Here is a 22,876-nt window from a genome sequence, read left to right as displayed (position 1 = left end):
GGGTTAACTGTTGCAATCCAGAAATTACACAATAGTTCCACACGGATGATCCTGGGATTTCCAGACTTCTGGGACCTTCCTCTCTACACCAAGGCTCAGGGACCCAGTCTTTGACAACCTCATGGCTCTGCTCTCTTTTAGGTATTCAGAATTTGAACAAATCATCTTCAGCAGTGAAAGGGGGAAGAGAGAGTGTGCAGATTGCAATGGGGGTTTTACAGACCACGACCAGAATCCTGATGTTCCATCGATAAGAACTCAGTTACATGACTACTGCTACCTATAAGGGAGGCTAGAAAACAAAGTCCCGCTCGTGTCCAGGAGGGAAAGGAGGATTGTTTGAACATAGAGTCATGCTTTGCCAATACAGTTGAAATCATTTTCATTGCCCAAGAGTCATACATTGTCTAATTTTCTGGTTTATAAAATCAGGATATTATATACTTTATAAAGATACTGTGAAGACTAATGAGAGATTTGTAAGCTACATTCTTCCCAAAGACTGTGCGCTCTGAAGGTATCTGATATCCGGAGAATAATACACTCTGCTAATTTATAGCCCCATTATGAATAGACATTCTTAATCCCTGGCAGACATCGTGATGTGGTCAATCCGTTATCATTCGTTAAGAAAAGGCAAATGTGCTATGCACTACAAGTTCATGTCCCCCAGCGATGGTGTAATATTTTCTTTTGCTCTCAATGTGTGAATTATTAAAAATAAGCTAGCTACAATGTCATCATTTTTGATTATATCAAAAATGAAGGCAGAGACAGGACTGCTTCCAATCTGTGAAGTTATTTAGCATTTAATATTCCCTTTGGGAAATCAATATGGTTTGGGGGAGATTATTTATATACCACTAGTCAAGTGTGGTTTAAATAAATGCACTGTGTTGCTAGAGTTATGTGAATGAATCTTTCAATGTCAAGACCTTACTATTGAATAAAGAGATATAATCATAAATCAGCTAACGGGAAAATGTTAGTGGAAATTATCTGGTCATTCTGCTGATATAGATGAATACCTTAGGTTCTGTTTTCTAGTATTTATTCAAATCATAAATATGAATGTCTGAACATTATATGTCAAACTATTAACATTTATTAGTTACTTAAAATGTATACTCTATGAAATTACATTTATTTGAGGGGGTGAAATGTGGGCTGGTGGTTCAGACAAGTATAAATAATTCATGTTTTTTAAAACCAGTTAGGTAAAAAAAAAGAAGTAATTAAATCACGACAAAGTAATCCCTACTCTTAAAATAGTCAGGGTGCATTCTTCCTAATTCAGGACACAAATCAGTTCTTTCCAAGCTTCCTGGGGGTTTGGAGCAGAGGAGGATGGTCAGCGGGTCAGAAAGAAAAACAGAAATCAACAGAAGTCTAGGGTCCCTGAGCTTAAACCACAGATTGGTTTATTTCTCCTTAGGTCACTCGACTCCTATTAGAGAGAAAAAATCAAAGTTCCTGGGAGAAACAAGAAGAAAGTACAGCTAAAGAGACTGGTTTCTCCAAAGCCATCCTGAGGCTATTTTGGGAGTGAGAACCCACAAGCCTCACGTGGAGCAGAGGGCCACCACTGGCTTTCCTGTTCTGCACTTAGCTATTTCTCAGACAACCGATATGCCCTGCTTTTGGCAGACAAAACCTGGAACCAGAGGGATAAATTCATTGGTAAATTTACAAAGGGATGCCACACCTTACCCCAATGTTCTCCATAAAATGTATTTAACTGGTGACTTTTTCCTGGAGCCGACGAAAACCCTTTTCGGTTGAATACAAATTATTTTCACATATTTAGGCTGAACACAATGAAATTGTCAACCTCTGGCCATTCTGATGGGCAAATGGCAAGTTTTTAAGGGTAACCTTGAGGTTTAGTTTTCCAGGAACGAACGAAGTAAGATAAGTCCTACTGACAAACTCAGCAATAAATTGGATGGGGAAACAACAGAGTAAAAGAATTCAGAGCATATTTTGAGGCAACTCAAAATCGCCACGATTCTGACTTCCAACACTCTTAAGTGTGCATCCTCCAAGAAAACGTTGATACTCAAAACTGACACTGCCCAGTAATGGAGTGGTTAAGGTCGGTCACTGGCTTCACAAAAGAAAAAGAAGCTGTTGGCTGATGATATCTTTTGTTTGCCACTGTGACAAGTAGCACGTGTGCAATGAAGTGCATGGTCGGTATCGTAGAGTTCTGGGTCTTTAGTATCTGGGAGAGATGGAACAGCGGGCTGCAGGCCGGTTAGGCGAGTTTTGCCCTTTCTGGCTCATTTGTCTAAGAAAGAATTTGGTGACTTGACAAGTTTCTGAAAGTGGAGGAAAATTATTTGAGTGAAGGCAGCCAGAGGCAGTTAGCAAATTCTGACCACCATCATAGTTGTCACCCACTGAAATTTAAACTCGAGTCCGAATTTATACAAGTGGATTCACTTACATGGTGCAGAATTCACATGCTATTTATTAACTACCACTGGGCCCTTTCTTCTGAATCCCGTACATTTTTGGATGGCATGACATTTTGGAAGCCGTGATCCTCTTGTGATAGGTTAGAAGAGCCAGGTAAAACCTTCTTACTGTGTTCTAACTTCGTATACTCATCTTTAACTGCAATGATGATTTTGATTCGAAAGACAAACTTCAGGAAAGGAAGTGAAAAAGTCAGAAAGTCTGGAGAAAGTTGGAGGAGGGAGTGTGTGTGGGATGTGGGGAGTGGGGAAGACAGCGGATTCTTCCCTTTTTTTTTTTTGTAAGTGATTATTCACTTCTAAATGAGACAGCTCAGTTTAACTGCCCTGAATTTATGGGTCTAACCATTGGGGAAGATTATGTGTCTTGAGTCCTCCAGGGAAAGAAGCTACCTGGCGGTCCAACATTCATGGTCAATTGTTATTACAGGTGTGGGAACTCGTTGCTGGCAACGGGAGAACTCCTAGGGCAGGAAATTCAGGTGGGGTTCACTGATGAGGTAGTTGGGAGGCAGCCAAAGCTGTATGCCAGTGAAGGGCTTAGGTAGCTACTGGAGCTAGTGTGTTCTGGTCTATACTTTAGAAGAATGCAGCAACCCATTATTTGTGTCTTTATAGAAATGTATTAACCAATTTTATGTGTCCATGGAATTTATTGTGCCCAGAAGTTGTACTAAACTAGGAAGCAGCCAACTTTTTATGCTTTCTAGAGTGATAAGATTATATTGTATTAGTTAATAAGTTACATAAGTTACATAATCTTGTAATTAATAAGTTATATAAATTAATAAGTACATTAGTTATTGGGCAAAAATTATGTCTTTGCAACCAAAACCTGTGTATAGTGAGTTGATATATCTAAAAATGCACAGGTCCTTAAAATAACTCTTGAGAAAAAGCTCTTACTATATAAACCAGGTAGTGATCAGGATAAGTGGATGATACAAATACCTCATGATTGAATTATTACTATTATTATTTTTAAAGTAAGCTCTATGACCAACGTGAGTCTTGAACCCATGACCCCAAGATCAAGAGTCACATGCTTTACTGACTGAGCCAGCCAGGTGTCCCTGAATTATATTTTTTAACTTAATTTTCTTTAAGTGAACTCTATGCCCAACATACGGCTCGAACTCATGACCCTGAGATCAAGAGTGGCACGTTCTACCAACTGGGCCAGCTAGGCACCCAATGATTGAATTATTTTTAAAGATTTTAAAAAATTTATTCATTAGAGAGAGAGACACACACACGCACACAGAGTACAAGCAGGGGGAGAGGCAGAGGGAGAGGGAGAAGCCAATATCCCACTGAGCTGGAAGCCTATATGGGGCTTGATTCCAGGACCTGGAGATCATGACCTGAGCTGAAGGCAGATGCTTAACCACCTGAGCCACCGAGGTGCCCCTGAATTATTTTTAAAATAATTTTTCTTTTTAAAAAATTAGTCAAGTAATTCATAGTCATTGTTGAACTAGTAGAGAATCCAGGGAAGTAAATCAAAACAACTTATGACCTAGTCTACCTTCCAAAGTCAGCCACTGGTACCAATTTATTGTGCAACTTTTTCCTATGTTAATATAATATGTATTTTAAGTGGGATTGTTCTCTCTCTCCCTCTCTTCTACATATATATATGTATCACATTATAATCTGCCCTTTTAATATTTTAACTGCTATATAATATTCCATTTTATGAATATACCATGCATTATTTCAATCAGTCCACTTTTGTTGATCCTCTAGATCATTTACCATGTTTAGGCTCAACTGTAGATTGTTATCACAATCATTTTATACTCATGTTAGCAGATTTGCCCAACTATTTCTTTAGGGTAAATTCGTAGAAGTAGGATTGATTGTTAATAGGATGTGATTTTTTTGTGGAGGTTTTAATACAAATGATGAAGTACTTCCCCTAAAACTTGTATTTATTTGCAATCCCACCAACCATATGAGAGTTATTAGCTTGTTTTAAGAGTTTCCAGCCAGACCATTCACTACTTTGGAGGAGATGAGGGCATATTTCCTGACTTCCTTCCTTCCTTCCTTTCTTCCTTCCTTCCTCCCTCTGACAAACATTGATCCGTAACCTACCACGTTCAGGCACTGGACACAAAGTCTTCGATCACATTAGCCAGCATGTGTGGGAGAGTAATGATTCTGTACCTTCTCTTCTCTTGGCCTCTTATGTAATCCACGTAAATATCATGGACAATTCCAACATGTTGACTTCCAATCTCCCTTTCCCAGATGCTTTTCACATCTGGAAGGAACACAAATTCTTGTGTCAGACCATGCTCCTTGATTTTGCTCTGGAAATACTGTCACAGCTCTGAGAGAAACCAGCCATGTCTCATCTCCAGGCTGACTGTCGAATTCCTCAAGTAGCTCTTCCTCAGTGATGGTGCTATGGCACTTCCACTACACCCCCCCACCCCTTCACCCCAGGTCCGAAGCAGTGCAAAGACAGGAGTACATGGGTTATTTCAGGGCCCCTCGTTCCCTACATCAGACTCCCTATAATATTAACAGGTTATTTTCATGATGCTCTTAGAAACCAGGATAAACAGGGGTGCCCGGGTGGCTCAGTGGTTGAGTGTCTGCCTTCGGCTCAGGGCGTGATCCCGGGGTCCTGGGATTGAGTCCCACAACGGGCTCCCAGCAAGGAGCCTGCTTCTCCCCCTGCCTGTGTCTCTGCCTCTCTCTCTGTGTCTCTCATGAATAAATAAATTAAATCTTTACAAAATTTTTTTTTAAAAAGGAGCCAAGATGAACAACAGTCTTCTTATCTAGGAAAGTGACAATCAATGAGGGTTTTCTCTATTGTTTTAAGTAGAAAGCCCCCAGATAGCTTTTAAATTAGTGTGAGGCACTTCAGACCTACACTTGCCCCAGAATGGTCTGACAAGTTTCCAATCATTAATGGACCTCTTTCAAGTCCCTGGGAGGTTGGGGGTTTTCCTGTGACTATGAAAGTCAAACGAACTGGTCCTATAATTACAAATTAATAAAACATGTTTAGGTGTAGATAATGTAAAACATGATTAAAGCATTCTCAGCTATATTGATCCATATGCAATATTAGGACTTCAGGAATTCTGGTTGTGCCTCTTTCAAGTTGTCCAAAGTAAAATTGCACCGTACGGTTCACCGTTGAACAACATCAGTTTGAACTGCATGGGTTCTTTTATAGATGGACTTTTTCTCATAAATACAGTACAGTGGTGTTAATGTATTTTACTTACGATTTTCTCTTTTTAAAGATATTTTTTAAAATATTTATTTATTTATGTGTGAGAGAGAAAGAGCAGTGGGGAGGGGCAGAGGGAGAGAGAGAGAAGCAGATACCCCGCTGAGCAGGGAGCCTGACACAGGGCTCGATCCCAAGACCCTGGGATCATGACCTGAGCCAAAGGAAAACACTTAACTGACTGAGACACCAGGCTCCCCTGAATCAGAAGTTCTGACCATAGGCTTATTGGGCTTTACCAAGTCTTCCAGTTGATGCCAATAATATGCCCAAGTTCAAAACCATTGTTGGGGGAGGTCCATGGGGAGATGGGCAAAATGGGTGAAGGGGAATGAGAGATACTGGCTTCCAATTATGGAATGAGTAACTCACAGGGATGAAAGGTGACAACACGGGGATCATAGTCAATGATACAATAGTGTTGTATGGTGACAGACGGTAGCAACACTTGTGAACAAGGCATGACATATAGAGTTGTTCACCTGAAACAAATGTAACCAAGTACGTCAACTATACTGGAACAAAGCAAAATAAACCTTGGCTTTAGCTTAAAAAAAAAAAAAAAAGCGGAGAGAGAGAGAGAGAATTTCTCAAAGAAGTTTTAGGTTTGTGTAATTCAAGAACACATCAAGATATTCCCTTAACGCAACAATTTACAGTAAAAATATAAAATCTGAGTTGGCATTTTCACTTAGAATCTCATTTCCAGTGCAGCCCATGATTCGCATGGAGTTGTAGACTTAAAGCCCACTAGCGGAGATGGTTCAAAGGTCTTTAGAGCCTACGTGTTTAGTAAGAGGGGTCCCCTTACTAAAAGTTTTAGTTCAGGCCAGAGGGCCACGGGGTACCCTCTCCTGATGTTCCCTGGGCACGCTCAGTCTTGTCATGAGTCTTGTCAAGAGTCTTGTTACCTCTTCCTAGCTCCTCTGCATTCACCTTGATGGCAAGTTTCGACAAAAGTCATCATTCCTGTTGGCGTTTTCATGCTCTGTGACAATGGGATCCAGAATGCAGAGGACAGAAAACACCCTGTTTCCAGGTACTATTCTAGCAGTGCCCTGGTTTAATCATTTACCCTTCCCAGGGGCATCGCTGTACTCTGAGCACTTGGAATTGGACGTGCTGGCAGCGTTCCGCCTCCCACACTCCATAGCAAGACGCTTTCTCTTTGCATTTTGAAAAGAATTCTCTTAAAGGAAAATGAAAATACAATTAAAGGGCGAGGGTGAGCCTCCTTTTGTGCCAGTCCTTGGGCACCCAAACAATCGGCAACATTCATCCCAGATTGCCATGGGCGGGGTGGGCAGGAGAAGCATGCCCTCCTGGAGCCCAGCATAAAGCAAAGGCTGGGTTCAAGGTGAATGGGAGATGCTCGGTTCCAAGGGAGCCCGAAGTCACGTGGGCTGTTGAGCTGGAAATGTACACAGCTCCTCGGGCCTTCGTGTCCAAGTCGGGAATTCCTCTTCTAGAGGAAGAACCACAGGAACTCATCTTTGACTGCTGTGGATCTTGGGTGGAACTGGCACAGCCTCTTTAAAATTTGTGAGCGATCGATTTTTGTTCATCAAATCCGGAGCCCTCTAGCATGGTTTGGTTTCCACTGTATTCGTGCTATCGCTTATTGAACCGTAGCCCATGCTCCCAGATAGCCGTGGATAAGAGGCAGCCACATGTAACATGCCAACAGCCTCGTTTATGGCCTCCAAACATAATGAAAAGGGAATGGAAATGAGGCCATGTCTGGTAGGGCTTGAAAAGATTTTGCATCCAAGGAGCCTGCCAAGATGTTAACATAAGGGAACAATATCATCAGACAAAAGGGAAAAAAAATAATTACCGAGGCAATTAGTGATAATATAGAGAATGCCAAGCTTTGTTTAAATAAAACAAAATTCTATCATTAAAATATGATGATTTCAAAACAGTGTTTATTATTCTAATTTTGTTCAATCAAGACATAATATTCTCTTTCGTGTTCTGTACCTACTGCAATTTCTAGAGGAATAATCTAATTGGAATGCATTCGAAAGTTGGTCTTTTCTTGCAAACGAAGTTAGGCATGAAGAGGTTTGCTTGTGTTAAGCAGACGGGTTTCCCTCTGCCGCGTGCAAGACTCCTCTGTGGTCAGGACAGCAGGGGAGCCCGGTTCCACGTCCACAGGGCTGGGCTGTAACAGCTGTAACCGGTTTATGTGTTTCCAACTCAGACGAATTCATATAATTTTGTGTTTCCGGCTTATCAGATCTAAAGAGATAGCGTTCTTTGCTAATAATGTTTTCAGCAGTGTCGTCTAATCAACAAATATTTTCCATGGTCATCTTGCACCCCAAACACAGGATCAAATTTCCCCTCACCCAAAGTTCAGGTTGCAGCGTGTTCAAGGATAATGGGGAGCAACAAACTTCCTTAACACACGGGACTGGCAAGGACAACAACTGTTTTCTTGGGCAAAAGAGATTAAATCTAAAAACATATCTTTCTGAAAAGTAAGGCCAAATCCAGAGTTTTGCACTCAAAACGCAATACTTTCTTTTAGAACACAGGCTTGCTATTTGGAGGATTACGCACAGAAATATTTCCAAATTGCCACCCACACAGTTCCTTGGCCATCTCCTTGTAAGTCTGAGTAAACGTGTGGTTAGCAGAAACCTTTTGATGTTATCCTATGCCAAGTATAATTTTAAAAATAAGCAAATTGCTGCATAAAAATCACATCATAGATGATGCTTCTTGTGCAGAGCTGGGAGACAGGGGGTGTACATTTTTCAAAAGCTCCTTGTAGCTCTGATGTTTTCTTTTGCCACGGAAAAGGATCCAACCCCCTGGCTTTACCCACCGAAGTACACGTTCTTGTTACAAATACAAAGCAAATTCTATAAATGCATGTGAATTTGAATTCTCCATCCTTTAGGTAGGGATGGTAAGATCCAGATATTTAGCAACGCTGACCCCTTATTTATTATTAATCAACTGGAGATGATAACTCTTTAAATAGGATACAAATGACAATTCCAATAGGGGAACAGAAAAACCTAAGGCAAACAGGAATTAAGGACTCAGTCGATGGCTCTCCCCCTACCATGAGAAAACAGCCGAGATTGCTCCTCCCGGCCCACCGTGAAAGCCACAAAAATACTTTGAGTTCTTGAACCTGCCGGGTTGATGCATATTAGTCCTCAAGTGGAAAACCGGAATTTTTATTATCATGCTAGTTTCACTCAATTATTTCTTCATTTACTTAAGCAGAAAAGGAACTTCTGAGATGACTGGCCATCTAGCTCAGGAAGCAGAGAGGAACAAAGGGAGGCTAGGCAGTCAGAAACCCAGGCCAGAGCCTGTCTTGGACTGAAGTTGCCCAAGGAGAAAGCCTGCAGCCACCCCTGACCCCAAGAGCCTGTTAGAACTGCAGAAGCTGCTGCTTCTGGAAAGTATCACTGTCTTTTTCTTGCTGGTTCCCACCCCCCCACCCCTTATCAGAGAGATTGTGTGTCCAGGTCGAGGATCTGAAGAACCTCTTTGAGGGGTTTGCTCAAGTTATGGGGACCTCGGGCAGGGAAGGAGGTGTCATGGTGCCCTCTGCTGGGAAAACTCAGTAGTGCTGCCCGGTAGGGTTTCTGAAAGGGGTCGAAGTAAAATTTGATTTGATTTTTTTTTTTTTTTTTTTGGCTCAAGGGTGTTTCTGGAACAAAAAGTCCTGAGAAGTACTCTGCAAAAAAGTAGTTGCAAAACCCCAAACCACATGAAATTAGCTTGATTCTGAGTTGACAGTGGAATTCGAAACCAGCTGTATTTCATCCTAAAATGTTAGCGCCATAAACCCTTCATCAAACCTGGAGACAATTATTTTCTCACTATCTGGACAAGACCACATTTCTAGCGGCTGAATTTTTCCAGGGTGGACTTTGCTCTCCCATGTTCCTTTTGTAGAACTCCCCTCACTCAGACTTGCATAAACAAGCCTCGTTCAGGAATGAAGGATGCCACCCTCTGTTATTCCGCTATTAAAAGTCAGAAAAGGAATTTGTCACAGCAAGCACGCATCACATTTGCATTCTCAGGCTTCTTAGGAATACAGTAAGGCCCGAAATTAGTCTGAAAAAATCATTTGAGGAAGTTCAGGAAAACAGTGGTACTTCATTAAAGGTGTCATTTCTTTACCTCGTTCACCAGTTCTGGATCCATAGTTGAAAGATTTAAACTACCTACAACTTAAACCAGCTAAAAATCACTAAGGGGCAGTAAAAGGAGACTATCGATATGCACCACGTGCTGACAGAGCTTTTGGTAAACAACTGGATCTTCTTTTTTTTTTTTTTTTTTTTTGTAAAAAACTGGATCATCTTCAACAGATATTAAGGACATATCTGTTTAAATAAAAGTAATGAATAAAAGAGACAAAATATGATTGCCTCACGGAATCAAAAAACTTGGCTCCTGCCTAGCATGGGTGTGTGTTTTAAGTCTCATTTATTTAAGTGTTCTGTATACCTAATGTGAGACTCGAACTCATGACCCCGAGATCAAGAGTCACATGCCCTTCCAACTGGGCCAGCCAGGCGCTCCCCGGTTAGTGCATTTAAAAATCTTTTTGTTGTTGCTTGTTTTTAAACCTGAGTCCTGATTAGAGAACAGAAACCATGGCTTTGGTCTGGTTAAGTGAATGACTGATGGATTCATTCGTTCACTTACACACAGGTGAGGCAGGCTTCATGGGTGTGCAACCATGTAGTCTCATGAGAGCCCAGGCTCAGAAGGGCCCCGAGTTCAGCTCCGTGCTCTGCTATTGCCCATCTTGTAATTCCTAGCAAATTTTTATTTTACTTTTAAAAGGTTTTATTTATGTATTCATGAGAGACACACAGAGAGAGGCAGAGACATAGGCAGAGGGAGAAGCAGGCTCCCTGTGGGGAGCCCAATGCGGGACTTGATCCCAGCACCCCAGGGTCACGCCCTGGGCCAAAGGCAGATGCTCAGCCTTTGAGCCAGCCAGGCGCCCTTAGTAAATCTTAAACAAAGGGCCCCACATTTTCATTTCGCACCGGGTCTGTAAATCATGTAGCCCGGCCCATCCGCAGGCTTATTCAGCGAGGGCCTCTGAGCACTGTCGGGGTTAGATGCTGACCTTCCTTGGAAACATAGAAGCCGGAGGCACAGTGCTCATGCCCAAGGGGCTTCTAGTCTAAGAAAGGACATGTACAAGGACCAGGACATGTACAAGGACCAGGAGAACAGGCAGCCAAACATCATAATTTGATAAAAGAGGCCTGGGTGCTCTGTAGTTCAGAGGATGATGGGAAGATCACTTCCAGCTGGGAAAACCTGAAATGCCTCGTGAATGGGGTGTCATTTGAGCTGGGACTTTCAAATAGATTCTTCAGTACTTATTTCTCTCCAGGAAAATAAAAAAACAAAGAAAATAAATAGAGGAGCTTTTCCTTTCTGCCATCTGGTCCACTTTGTGGTTTTGCTGTGTTCTCTTAGTCACCTTGGCTGACTTTGGAGTTTTCATCATCAGATTCCTGTGCTCTTTTACTCATAAAGGGTGGTCTTCCATAGAGAAAGGAGTTTCAATTAAAAAAAAATCAGGGGATGGGCTCAATTTGTGCCTCACTCGGCAAGCTTGGAGATGTCGCAGGAAACCAGTGGGGGGCTTCATTTGCTAAGGGGGTTGCTCCCTCATGCTGTGGCCCCGTGGCTATGAGACAGTGGCAGCAGGCTCAGAAGCTGTGGCACTGGGTAAGCAATTCGGGGCACACTGCCCCTCCTGCCACCCGCCCCCAAGGTGGGTCAATCCTATCATCTCACTACACAAAAAGCAGCACTTTTTCCTCCGAGAGACGTTGCCATGACACTGATGGAGATGTCGTCATGACACCGAGGGTGCCAAACCCCTATCTAGAAATCCAACTGTGTCCACTTCAGGGTGCTGAAGAAGCTCAATGTAAAAGCAGGAGCCAAGGCTGTAAGTTGTTTTACCCAGAAGTCCAGATTGCATCTCTCTCGACCTCCACAAGTACCTTCTCAGCAAACACATTGCTTAAGAGATACTGGGTTTTGAGAAAAGCATGATAGTATTCTCTAAGATTGGATGTAAAAATTATAAATGTGTTCTATTCGATAGGGATAAAGCTGCATGTAACCATTTTTAAAAAAATATTTTTAAGACATATTGGCCATGTTATTCAATATTAACACAATAGTTATTTTTTAAAAAAATCTTTGCACACTAATGACATCACCTCACACCATCCTTAGGGTCGATATCCTTTGGAAAAGAACATATTGCACAAAAGATGTAATATAGCCGGGGAACTTTGCAGAGAACTCAAAGATATTTTTCTTTCCTATACCGTCTCATAGTTATTATTTTTTTAAAAGTAATCTCAACACCGAATGCGGGGCTTGAGCACGTGTTTTTTTTTTTTTTTGAAGATCTTTATTTATTTATTCGTGAGACACACACACACACACACACAGAGACACAGAGGGAGGCAGAGACATAGGCAAAGGGAGAAGCAGGCTCCCTGCGGGGAGCCTGATGCCGGACTCGATCCCAGGACCCTGGGGTCACGACCTGAGCTGAAGGCAGATGCCCAACCGCTGAGCCACCCGGGTGCCTGAGATTAAGAGTCACACGCACACTCTACTGACTGAGCCAGGCAGGGTCCCATCTCATAGTGTCTCTTAATATGTTCCGTATTTCTAGAACTTTGCTTCCTTAATTCTTAAGATTTATTAATTTATTTGAGTGAGGGAGAGAACAAGGGGAGGGGCAGAGGGAGGGAGAATCTCATGCAGACTCCACGCTGAGCGAGGAGCCCGACACAGGGCTCGATCTCACAATTGGAGCCGAAATCAAGTGTCTGATGCTCTACCGACTGCACCAGCCAGAGCCCCATACCTCTTTGATTCTTAATGGAACAAGGTAGAAGTTTTGTTGTTGTTGTTTTTCTTAAAGCCACTATGTGTTTTTAAGTCTCTGATTTTGGATAAAGCTATGAAAGCAAGGTATACAGTAAATTACGTGTTTTAAAAAAAATTTTTTTTTAGCCTGATCTTTTTGAAGCCCAATTTCTCACTAGATATTTAAACCAGAACCAGCAAGGAGACACTCTCTGGATACCAATTCAGCAACATTGGCCATTTCTTCCCAATCGCTAATACAATTAATACAGATCTGGGTATTATTTTAAGAAGCTATTAATCGAATTCCCCGTGAGGGAAAAACAATCAACATTTACATCGAATTCTTACCTCGGACTTTGAGACAAAATTAAAACAGGAGAGGAGGCACTTCGAACACGACAGGTTTTACGACTCAGGTTAAGATCGAAGTCTGCAATGTAACGTTTAGTCGTGTGCTCAAAAGAACAGGGGAATAAAGATGCATTTGAGTAAAATTCAAGAGCCAGGCCTGGTTGCACGAAACCACCGTCTGGCGGACTTTATGAGAGAAAGCTGAAATCGCGTAAGCGGCAGCAGCTGGCTTCAGAAAGGGGCGGCACAGCAGAGCCAGATCCACGACAGCAGAGGCTGCCCCTGCCCTGGTTTCCCAGCCTGAGAACCGCGGGCGTCACACGTGTCCAGCTCCTGCCCTCTGGACCTGCCCACCGCCGCCAGGCTTCGGCCTCCTGGCACCGCGGGCCCACATCCGCGGTGGCCGAGCTGCGGGCCGCGGGGGCCCGGGGGCCACGGAGCCAGGGACCTGCAGACTGAAGTCTCTGCAGCTTGTGGCTCCGCGGGAACCGGTGGCGATGGCTGGGCTCCTCCTTTGTGCCCGCAGCCCCGAACCCGGCGGGCCGCGGCGAGGGGATGCAATTAGCGAAAGTTCCAAGGCCACTTCCTTGGTGCCAATGCTCGGAGGGGCCCAAGCAGAGAACCGGGCCTGCAGTGAAACCTCCATCTGGGTCGCATCTGCTATGTGGCAGGACGCGGGTTCCCGCTGTTTCGATTTCATCGTTCGGAAGCTTAAAAGCTGCCTTTTGCATTATGAAGGACTGGCTCATCAGAACCAGGTGTAGATCCAGATTCAGCGACAATTTGTCTTAATTCTGCGAAAGCAGAGGGGATTTGGCAACTTCTTTGAAGACTCCAGGGCATTGGCGTTCTGGTGAAAGCGGGGGTCCTTGCAGTGCAGCCCAGGGGCCAGAGGGGCCCATAGAAATGCCGACCCTCGGGCTCCAGCTCATCCTCCGGAGTCAAGCCTCGGAGGCTGGGTCCCAGCAAGCTGTGTTCTATGCCTTCCACGTGATTCTGTCGCGTGCTCAACAGAACCACCAGTTTAAGGAATCCCAATAGAGGGGCCTTCTCCGAGAGTAACTGGGGCCGCCTCCCCTGGGAAACGGGCTGCTTGCTCCTGTGTTACCATGGTGCTGCAACTTTGTTGTTTTTTTTTTTTTTTAGGATTTTTATTTATTTGTTCGTAAGAGACACAGAGAGAGAGAGAGAGAGGCAGAGACACAGGCAGAGGGAGAAGCCAGGCTCCCTGCGGGGAGCCCGATGTGGGATTCGATCCCCAGACTCTGGGATCACTAACTGAGCCGAAGGCAGACACTCAACCACTGAGCCACCCAGGTAGGTGCCCCTGCAACTTTGTACTTGGTCTGTGAAATTAGACCACTCTAGTTCACTTTTTGGTTTAGTCTAGTTTAGTTTCTAGTTTCTAGTTTTGTCTAGTTTGTAGAAGGAAATAAGCCACCTTCTCCCTCAAATTCTAGTATTTGACTTGTTCACATTTGAATTCTCAAAGTTTTCCCCCAAACCCCAAAGCGCGAAATAGAATTCGTATTATCGAGTAGTGACTCCTCGGACCATTTTCTGTACATTGCAATTAGTTTCTGTGCAGGTGAAATGTTTATTTTGTCCTCGAAATAGATTTCTCAGAATTTAGAGGCTCAAAGAATTTTAGAGGTGCAATGGATTTTTAAGAGCCATTCACATATATCTATTTTTTTAACCCAGGGAGAAATTCGGGCCACAAGATGATGACCGTGAGAGGCAGGCAGAGAAATCATGGGTTAAATGGGAGTAGGCGGCCGGCTGCTAAGCTGTGGATTCCTCTGTTGGAATCTGAAATCAAGGACAGCATCTTCTCCATCTCTCCCCCTAACTTCCACATCACTGTTCTTGGAACAGTGTTGGCACGGTTCAATAAATGCTTCTTGCAAAATGACATGAAATAAAACGTTGTGTTCCTTTTCCCCCTACTCCTACAGAAGGGAAATGGCATTTGCTTCCAGGCTGCCAGAAGGGATGAGTAAAGATAAAACATTAGTTTCTATTAAATAATAGGCTACTTCTTTTAAGCTACCAACCTAGTAGCCTCTGATGATATAAAATGGATTCTGTTTAACAAGGGGCCCAGGACAACGGACGGGAATTATCAGGCCTGTGATCTGTTGGAAAGACTGTGGGGAGATGTTTGTGCAGGACATGCTCATTATCGTGTCTGGCCCGAGTCAGTTTTATTTAGCACCGTAAAAACAGACTTAGCTTATGATATTTTAAGCATCTCAAACAAAGCAAGATTTATGCTATTGGGTGCGACTTTGGACCTTCCCTTGTACCAAGTTTTCCAAGGGTCTGGAGAGGCAAGAAACTGTTTCTTTATGCATTGCGAGTGCAAAGTAGGAAGCCCCCTCCTTCTCCCTTCTAATATCACCAGGAATGAATAGGCAGCGTGTTTCCCATAATTCAGCAATAACTGGGCTATTATTCTTTAATGCTTCAGTTTATTAATGTAACCACTGTGTCATTCCTACCATGCCCATGTAATTAAATTACCCGACAGACATTTGATATGAAGCTCTCAATCCCCACAAAAGCCCAGAATTTCTATGCCCCTTTGTGAGTCCCTAATGAATGAGTGGCACAGACACTTCTGTCATCCATGTTCACTCACTGTCCTCTCTGACTACTCTCCTGTGTCATAGGGGCTTGCTCCTGCACACAAACTGGGAACCGTTCAAAAGTGGAGGGTCACATTTCCAACAACAACAAGCACTAGGCATGCTATCACCTTCCTCTCTTTGTCTGGCTAAACCAGAGGCTGACCAAATTAAATTCCAAAACCACGTCTGCCGGGGTGGATCAACAGTACATTCTTAAACCTTAGCTACTGAATGCTAATCCTTCCTTAAGTCATGAGTAGAAAAGGAAAATAAGCTGAAAAAAAATTGAAGCAACCAATGTGTCCATCCAAATATATGTCATTCTCTGACTTTCTGAAAAGGAAAAAATAATTTTTATTTAAAAACTAAGTGTTTGGGACGCCTGGGTGGCTCAGCGGGGGGCGCCTTCCTTTGGCTAAGGTCGTGATCCCAGGATCTGGGATCGGGTCTCATACTGGGCTCCCTGTGAGGAGCCTGCTTCTCCCTCTGCCTGTCTCTCTGCCTGTCTCTCAGTCTGCATCTCTCATGAATAAATAAATAAATCTTAAAAAAAACCTAAGTGTTTAACTTCTAAAATTTGCAAACGGAGCTCATATTAGTGAGGCTAATAATGAAGCCTCATCCAGATGCTATTCTAGCCCAGCTTGTGAAAAGGTACCTGTGATTATTAAAAAAAACAATGGACTTTTTTCTAAATCACTCAACTGTTCATTTCAAGCTATTAATTTCAAGATAGAACTTGCTCTAAATGTTGTAGAACTTGGACGTGAACTCTTTAAAATAATCAATATAGATTGCACAGTAGGAATTTTTCTGTTTCTAGAAATGACATTTCAGAGATTCAAGATGAGTTTCCAAAGCTTTTTTAAAAATCTTGTATTTTATATTTAACAAAATAATACAATTAGCTTAGTGTATATTTGTTATGAGGGTAGAGTGTAGATTTGAATGCAAACCTGGACACCTGATTTTTAAATATTTAAATTACATGCTTTACACATGGCAGGAATATGAGGAAATGTAAGTGTACAGGCATGAAAACTGAGATCTAATCTCAAAAACAATTACTTTGCTTTTATAAGGAAAAAGCATCAAATCAAAGCATATGATGCCCAGATCTATGACACTGAAAATGCTTCCAACCAACCAACCAACCAACCAACCACCAACCTTTTAGATCAGATACTTGAGAGAAGAAATCGTATCTTATTGGAATCTAGATATTTTTAAAGCATTTTTTAAAAAAATTCACTTATTTATTCATGAGAGACACACACACACAGAGAGGTAGAGACATAGGCAGAGGGAGAAGCAGGTTCCATGCAGGGTGCCTGATGTGGGACTCAATCCCAGGTCTCCAGGACCACGACCTGAGCCAAAGGCGGCGCTAAACCACTGAGCCACCTGGGTTGTCCGGAATCTAGATATAATTTAAGTCTGGCTAAAATCTAAATGGTAATTACTCTATTACTATGACTGCCCTTTAACATTGAAACTTACGTTGTCTATATATGATTAACATAATTTTGATTTATGTGGGATGTCTCATGTGCATAGGTACACAGATAAAATATTGGATTTAAATCCTGAAAATGTTTGAGATGAAAAAAAAATTTGGAGTTATTAGGACCAATTCTGTTAGTCTCAAAAGAAGGCAATAAAAGCCTAAGAAAACATCTAAAACAGAGGGAACAAATAGAAAGCAAATAGCTAGATAGTAGACCTACTCTTAACAATGCCCATAATTGTATTAAATATAAAGGGACTAAGCACTCCAGTTAAAAGAGTTGTTTATATGCTGTGTAGAAGAGATGGACTTTAAGTATAAAAACACAAGTAGGCTAAATGTTAAAAGATAGAAAAGACACATCATGCAAATACTCCACATAAGAAAGCTGGCAAGGCTATATTAATGTCAGGTGAGATAGTCAATGAATGTTGCCAGAGACAAATAGAAACGCTTCATAATGACAAAAGGGCAAGTCATCAGGATGACATAACAATAATAAATATGTCTGTACTTACTGACAAAGCTTCAAGTAAATGGAGAAAAGCTGCTAGGACTAAAGAAGAAAGAGACTAATTCATGCTTATAATTGCAGATTTGTATACTTCCTTTTGAGTAACAGACAAAACAACTAGAGAAAAAAAATCAGGTCTTTTAAAAAGCCACAAATATTTGACAAGTAAACAACACACTGCTACATAATCCACGAGTAAACAAGAAAAGTGAGAAAATAATTTGAACTAAAATAAAAAGAAAGTTCAGTATATCAAAATTTGTAAGATGCAGCTAAAACACTGCTTAGACGGACATTTGTAGAGCTAAATGTTTATAAAAAAGAGAAGTTTAAAGTCAATGATCTAAGTATAGATCTCAGGTAGCTAGAAAAAAAGAGCAAATTAAATCCAAGGTAATAGAAGGAAGGAAAAATAAAGCTAAAAGCACTAAGCAATGAAATAAAAAGCAAATAAAGAATAGATATTTAACCAAAGCCAAAAGTTGATTGTTTGAACTTATTAATAAAATTGACACTTGGCAACAGTAATCAAAGAAAACAAAAGAGAGAAAATATGATGAATCACCTATATCAGGATGTAACATTCTATAGGCATCAGAGAAATAACGTAATACTACAGTTTTACACCAATGATTTCGACAAGTTAGTTGGAAGGCACAAATTTGTAGAAAAACACGTCACCAAAATTGACACGGGGTAAAATGGAAAATCCTTTTAATCTTATACCTATTAAAGAAATTGAATTGAAATGAAAATTCTCCCCCAAAAGAAAACACCAGACCCAAAGGGTTTTACCATACATTAAAAGAAGAAAAAATACTATTTTATGCAACTCTCTCAGAAAATAGGAGAGGGAGAAATGTTTTCGCAACTCATTTTATGAATCTGACATAAATCTGATAACAAAATCTGATGAAGCAGATACAGCCTAAGAAAAGAAAATCACAAATCAGTATTCCTCATGAAGACAGATGTGAAAGGCTTTAACTACATGTTAGCAAATCAAGTCTATCAACATGTAAGAAACATAATATATCCTAACCAGGAATATAAGGTTAGTATAACATTCAAAATTCATCAGTCAATATAATTTGGCACAATAGTGAAAAGGAGTCAAACCATACGATCATTTCATTAAAGGCAGAAAAGGAATTTCATAAAATTCAACATCCACTCAGTGATATAAAACTCTCTGTAAATTAGGAATTGAAAGCAATTTTATCAACCTAATGAAGAGCATCTATGGAAAACGACATCATACTTTATTGTGAAATATCAGACACTTTCCCCCAAGATCAGGAACAAGGCAAGGGTGTCTCAACACCCTGGATATTGTCCTGGATGCTACAGAGTGCAATAACATGAAAAAAGGTAAATAAAAGTGATAAAAATTTCAAAGGAAGTAAACCTCTTTTTCAAAAAATTTCATGACACTTATTGTGAAAAATGCTGAGGAATCTACAAAACAACTGCTCAGACTAATGAGGATATTTAACAGTGTTACAGAATGCAAGATTAATATAAAAATCTATTATATTTTTATGTAATTACAGCAGGATAAAGTACCGGGGAAGTGATTTAACTGAAGATGTGGAAACCTAGATTGAACACTATAAACTGTTGTTGAGAAAAATCGTAAAAGGTAGAAATACATGGAGAGATATATCATGATTACGGCTTGGAAGATTCAATATTGTTTTTTTTTTTTTTTAGATTCAATATTGTTAAGATGTCAATTCTCATCAAGTTGATCTATAGATTCAATATATTTCCAATTAAAAGCCTCAAAGGCTGTTCAGCAGAAACAGACAAGTTGATTCCAATATTTATATAGAAATGCAAAGGAACAAGAGCCGCCGACAATCCTTAGAAGAATAACAAAATTGGTGAGCCCACCCTCTTTTATTTAAAAATTAACTATAAAGCAATGGTAGTCAACAGTTTGTCACTGTTTCGTCAGTCACAACACAGCAAGCTCAGGGGTCACTGCTAATTCAGATCACTTCTGTTTGGTATTTCTTCCCCTCTATTTGCCACCAAAAGTCTATTGGACGTAGTACGGATTGTGAAACACACGTTAACTACGTGCTAAGGTTGTGGTCTCCCCTTACAACATAGATTCTCTGTCTTTCTTGTTTTTGCTGTTTGCACTTGCATGGCTTTTTTTTTTTTTTTCTGACACTAACAGAAAATCTACTTCCTGTTCCCTATGAACAAGGTTAGAGAATTTTTGTTGAATTTTGCATATAGGTCAGCATTGAGTCGAAGTTCCGTTTAAACTTATTCTTCAAGCTTCAAAACGTTCTGCCTTTAAAGACAAGGAACTCCTGCATGTAAGTCTACACTCTACTGATTTTGGAGGCAGGTATATTCTAATATCTTCCTAACTTCTACCACGGACTAAATATTGTAAATTAATTAAAATCAGTTGTTAAGGGTTAGCTGTGATATCTTTCATCTAAAATTGTCGTGTTATTCTATTTGCTATTCTCATACTGAGCTTGAAATCAGAGGGTCCGCTTGGCATAATACCCTCCAGTTGCATCCACTGGAAGCAAATGGTGGGTAATCGACATTTCTGATGGCTGAGTCATATTCCATTGTATACATAGGCCACATCTTCTTTATCCACTCATCTTTCAGTGGACACCCAAGGCTCCTCCCACAGTTTGGCTATTGTGGACATTGCTGTGGAAGGGGTGGTGGGTGGGGGGATGGGGTGGCTGGGTGATGGGCACCGAGGGGGGCACTTGATGGGATGAGCACTGGGTGTTATACTATATATATATATATATATATATATATATATATATATTTTAAGATTTTATTTATTTATTCATGAGAGACAGAGAGGCAGAGGGAGAAGCAGGCTCCATGCAGGGAGCCCGATGTGGGACTCGATCCCAGGACTCCAGAATCACGCCCTGGGCCGAAGGCAGGCAGGCGCTAAACCGCTGAGCCACCAGGGATCCCCAGGTGTTATACTATATGTTGGCAAATCGAATTCCAATTAAAAAATATACAAAAAAAAAACCCGCCAAAAAATGAAATCAGAGGGTCTTTTGAGGAGTGGGGGGAGGGGGCTTGTTCTTAAAGCAACACTTCACAGTGACTCTACCCTCGAGGTTTTCTTTGGAAAGAGCAGAGAGGGGCACCTGGGTGGCTCAGTGGTTGAGCATCTGCCTTTGGCTCAGGTGGTGACCCTGGGGTCCTGGGATCGGATCCCATATCGAGTGCCCCACAGGGAGCCGGCGTCTCCCTCTGCCTGTGTCTCTGTCTGTCTCTCTGTCTTTCATGAATAGATAAAATCTTTTTTTTTTTAAAGGGAAGAGCAGAGAAACATTCTCCACGTGGTGTTCATCAGCCACTTTTTTTTTTTTTAATTCAAGACTCCAACTCCAAACCTCTCCCCCAGAGGGAACCAAAGATGGCTGTTCGCACGTGTTTGTGACGATGGAAGTGGAGTGTTGTTCTCAAGGCCACCAGGTTGTCTCCAGCCCCTGGACATGTGGCAGAAAGCAGAAGAGACACATTGACATGTGGACTCAGTCCATTCACGACTAGAATGTCAAACTTCCGAATTCTGAGCTTTGTTTTTGCCAGGGCTGCCTTCCTTTCCCTGTTATCAATGGATTCTTTGAGCTCGGGCTCATTTCCTTTTACACTTATTTGTGAGAGCTACTCAAGATTTCTTTTCTTCATGAAGGCGCTTAAACTTAATTTAAGCTTAACTCCAGAAGTGGCATAGTATCTTCAAATAAAATCAGAAACCCCAAATTCCTCATTCTTTCATTCCTAACCATGGTCTGTGATAGCATCCTCAACAGTCTTCTTATAGAATCAGGTATTTATGTACAACCACAGGCTTTAGAGGATTTGTATGTATATGTGCATGGTATAGATTCACATTCAGATATGGTTTAAATATATAAAGTATATTTTGAAGGCACATACATGTATAGACTTACTGTATTTACATGGAGTGTATATATATGTACACTCAGACAAATATATATGCACATTTTTATTTCGAAATAGTCTTTGCATTTCCCCTCCAGATTTGGGAAAGAAAGAGTCTTAGAATATTGCTTTTCATTCTCAACAAAGAACTTGGAAAGAGCTTATGAAAACCTTATTTTGATCCCTTTAAAAATATGCTTAGGAACAAACATAAGCTCCAAGGATAAGAGTGATTTGACAGATTTTCTCAGAATTCTTGCAAAACTGGTTTCTGCAGAACCAAGCAAAGGAGCAAACACACACAGCAGAGCCCTTGTGAATGAGGCCCCGTCAGCGCTCGCCGGCTGGAAAAGCCTGTACTCTTGTTTCAGTAAATCAGCCCTCTGGATGGATCCTCAGCCCAATTAAGCAGCTCTGGTGTATAGATTTGGGCCCACCCAGTGCTGAACGCGTCGCTGTGGCCAGTGGCACAGCCAGAAGGACAGACACCACAGGAAGTCCCTGGCACAGTCTCAGATACGCCGCCTCCGTGGTGTGGCACGGATGGCCAGGCGTGAGAGGGCTGGAAAGGGGGAGAGAAGAAGGCAGTGGGAGAGAGCTGGGGGTGGGGTGGGGGACGAAGAAGAAGAGGGGCAGGATGGGAAAGAAGACAGGAGAATTAGCAGGTTTAGCAAATACATATACAGACATCTAGTTCAATATGCATTTCAGATAAACCATGAATAATGTTTTAGTAGAACTAATACTTTTTAAAGATTTAATTAATTAATTAATTAATTATTCATGAAAGATGCAGAGAGAGAGAGAGGCAGAGACACAGGCAGAGGGAGAAGCAGGCTCCCCGCAGGGAGCCCAACATGAGACCCAATCCCGGGACCCCAGGACTTTGCCCTGGGCCAAAGGCAGGCGCCAAACTGCTGAGCCACCCAGGGATCTCTAATACTTTTTTTTTTTAAGATTTTATTTATTAATGAGAGAGACACACACACACAGAGGCAGAGACACAGGCAGAGGGAGAAGCAGGCTCCCTGAGGGGTGCCCGATGCGGGACTCGATCCCAGGACCCTGGGATCATGTCCTGAGCCGAAGGCAGACACTCAACCACTGAGCCACCCAGGGGCCCCAGAAGTAATACAGTTTTTAGGTAAGTCTATCCCACGCAAAAAGTGGGAGAGAGACACAGAGCACTCTGGAAAGGGGAGGGGAAGGGGCAGGAGAGATACAGTGGCAGAGACAAATGCAGTATTGGGGGCGTACTGATATTCCTGA

The 22,876-nt window shown here is 41.8% G+C and overlaps 1 protein-coding gene and 1 long non-coding RNA gene across 4 annotated transcripts in view; one reads left to right on the top strand and one right to left on the bottom strand.

The window, feature by feature from the left end:
* Window positions 1–14,909, top strand: part of LOC140628301 (uncharacterized) — a 70,791-nt gene extending 55,882 nt beyond the window's left edge. For both annotated transcript variants that reach the window (XR_012026603.1, XR_012026604.1), the window contains exon 3: window positions 14,698–14,909. This is a non-coding gene — a long non-coding RNA (uncharacterized lncRNA). The remainder of the gene's footprint in view (window positions 1–14,697) is intronic.
* Window positions 1–22,876, bottom strand: part of MID1 (midline 1) — a 352,594-nt gene that overhangs the window by 232,620 nt on the left and 97,098 nt on the right. The gene's annotated exons all lie outside the window — the stretch shown is intronic.

The sequence above is a fragment of the Canis lupus genome, chromosome X, assembly GCF_048164855.1.
Source record: "Canis lupus baileyi chromosome X, mCanLup2.hap1, whole genome shotgun sequence".
NCBI classification, from domain to species: Eukaryota; Metazoa; Chordata; class Mammalia; order Carnivora; family Canidae; genus Canis; species Canis lupus.
Note: the sequence above shows the minus strand (reverse complement) of the source record. Positions and strands in the feature narration are given on the sequence as shown.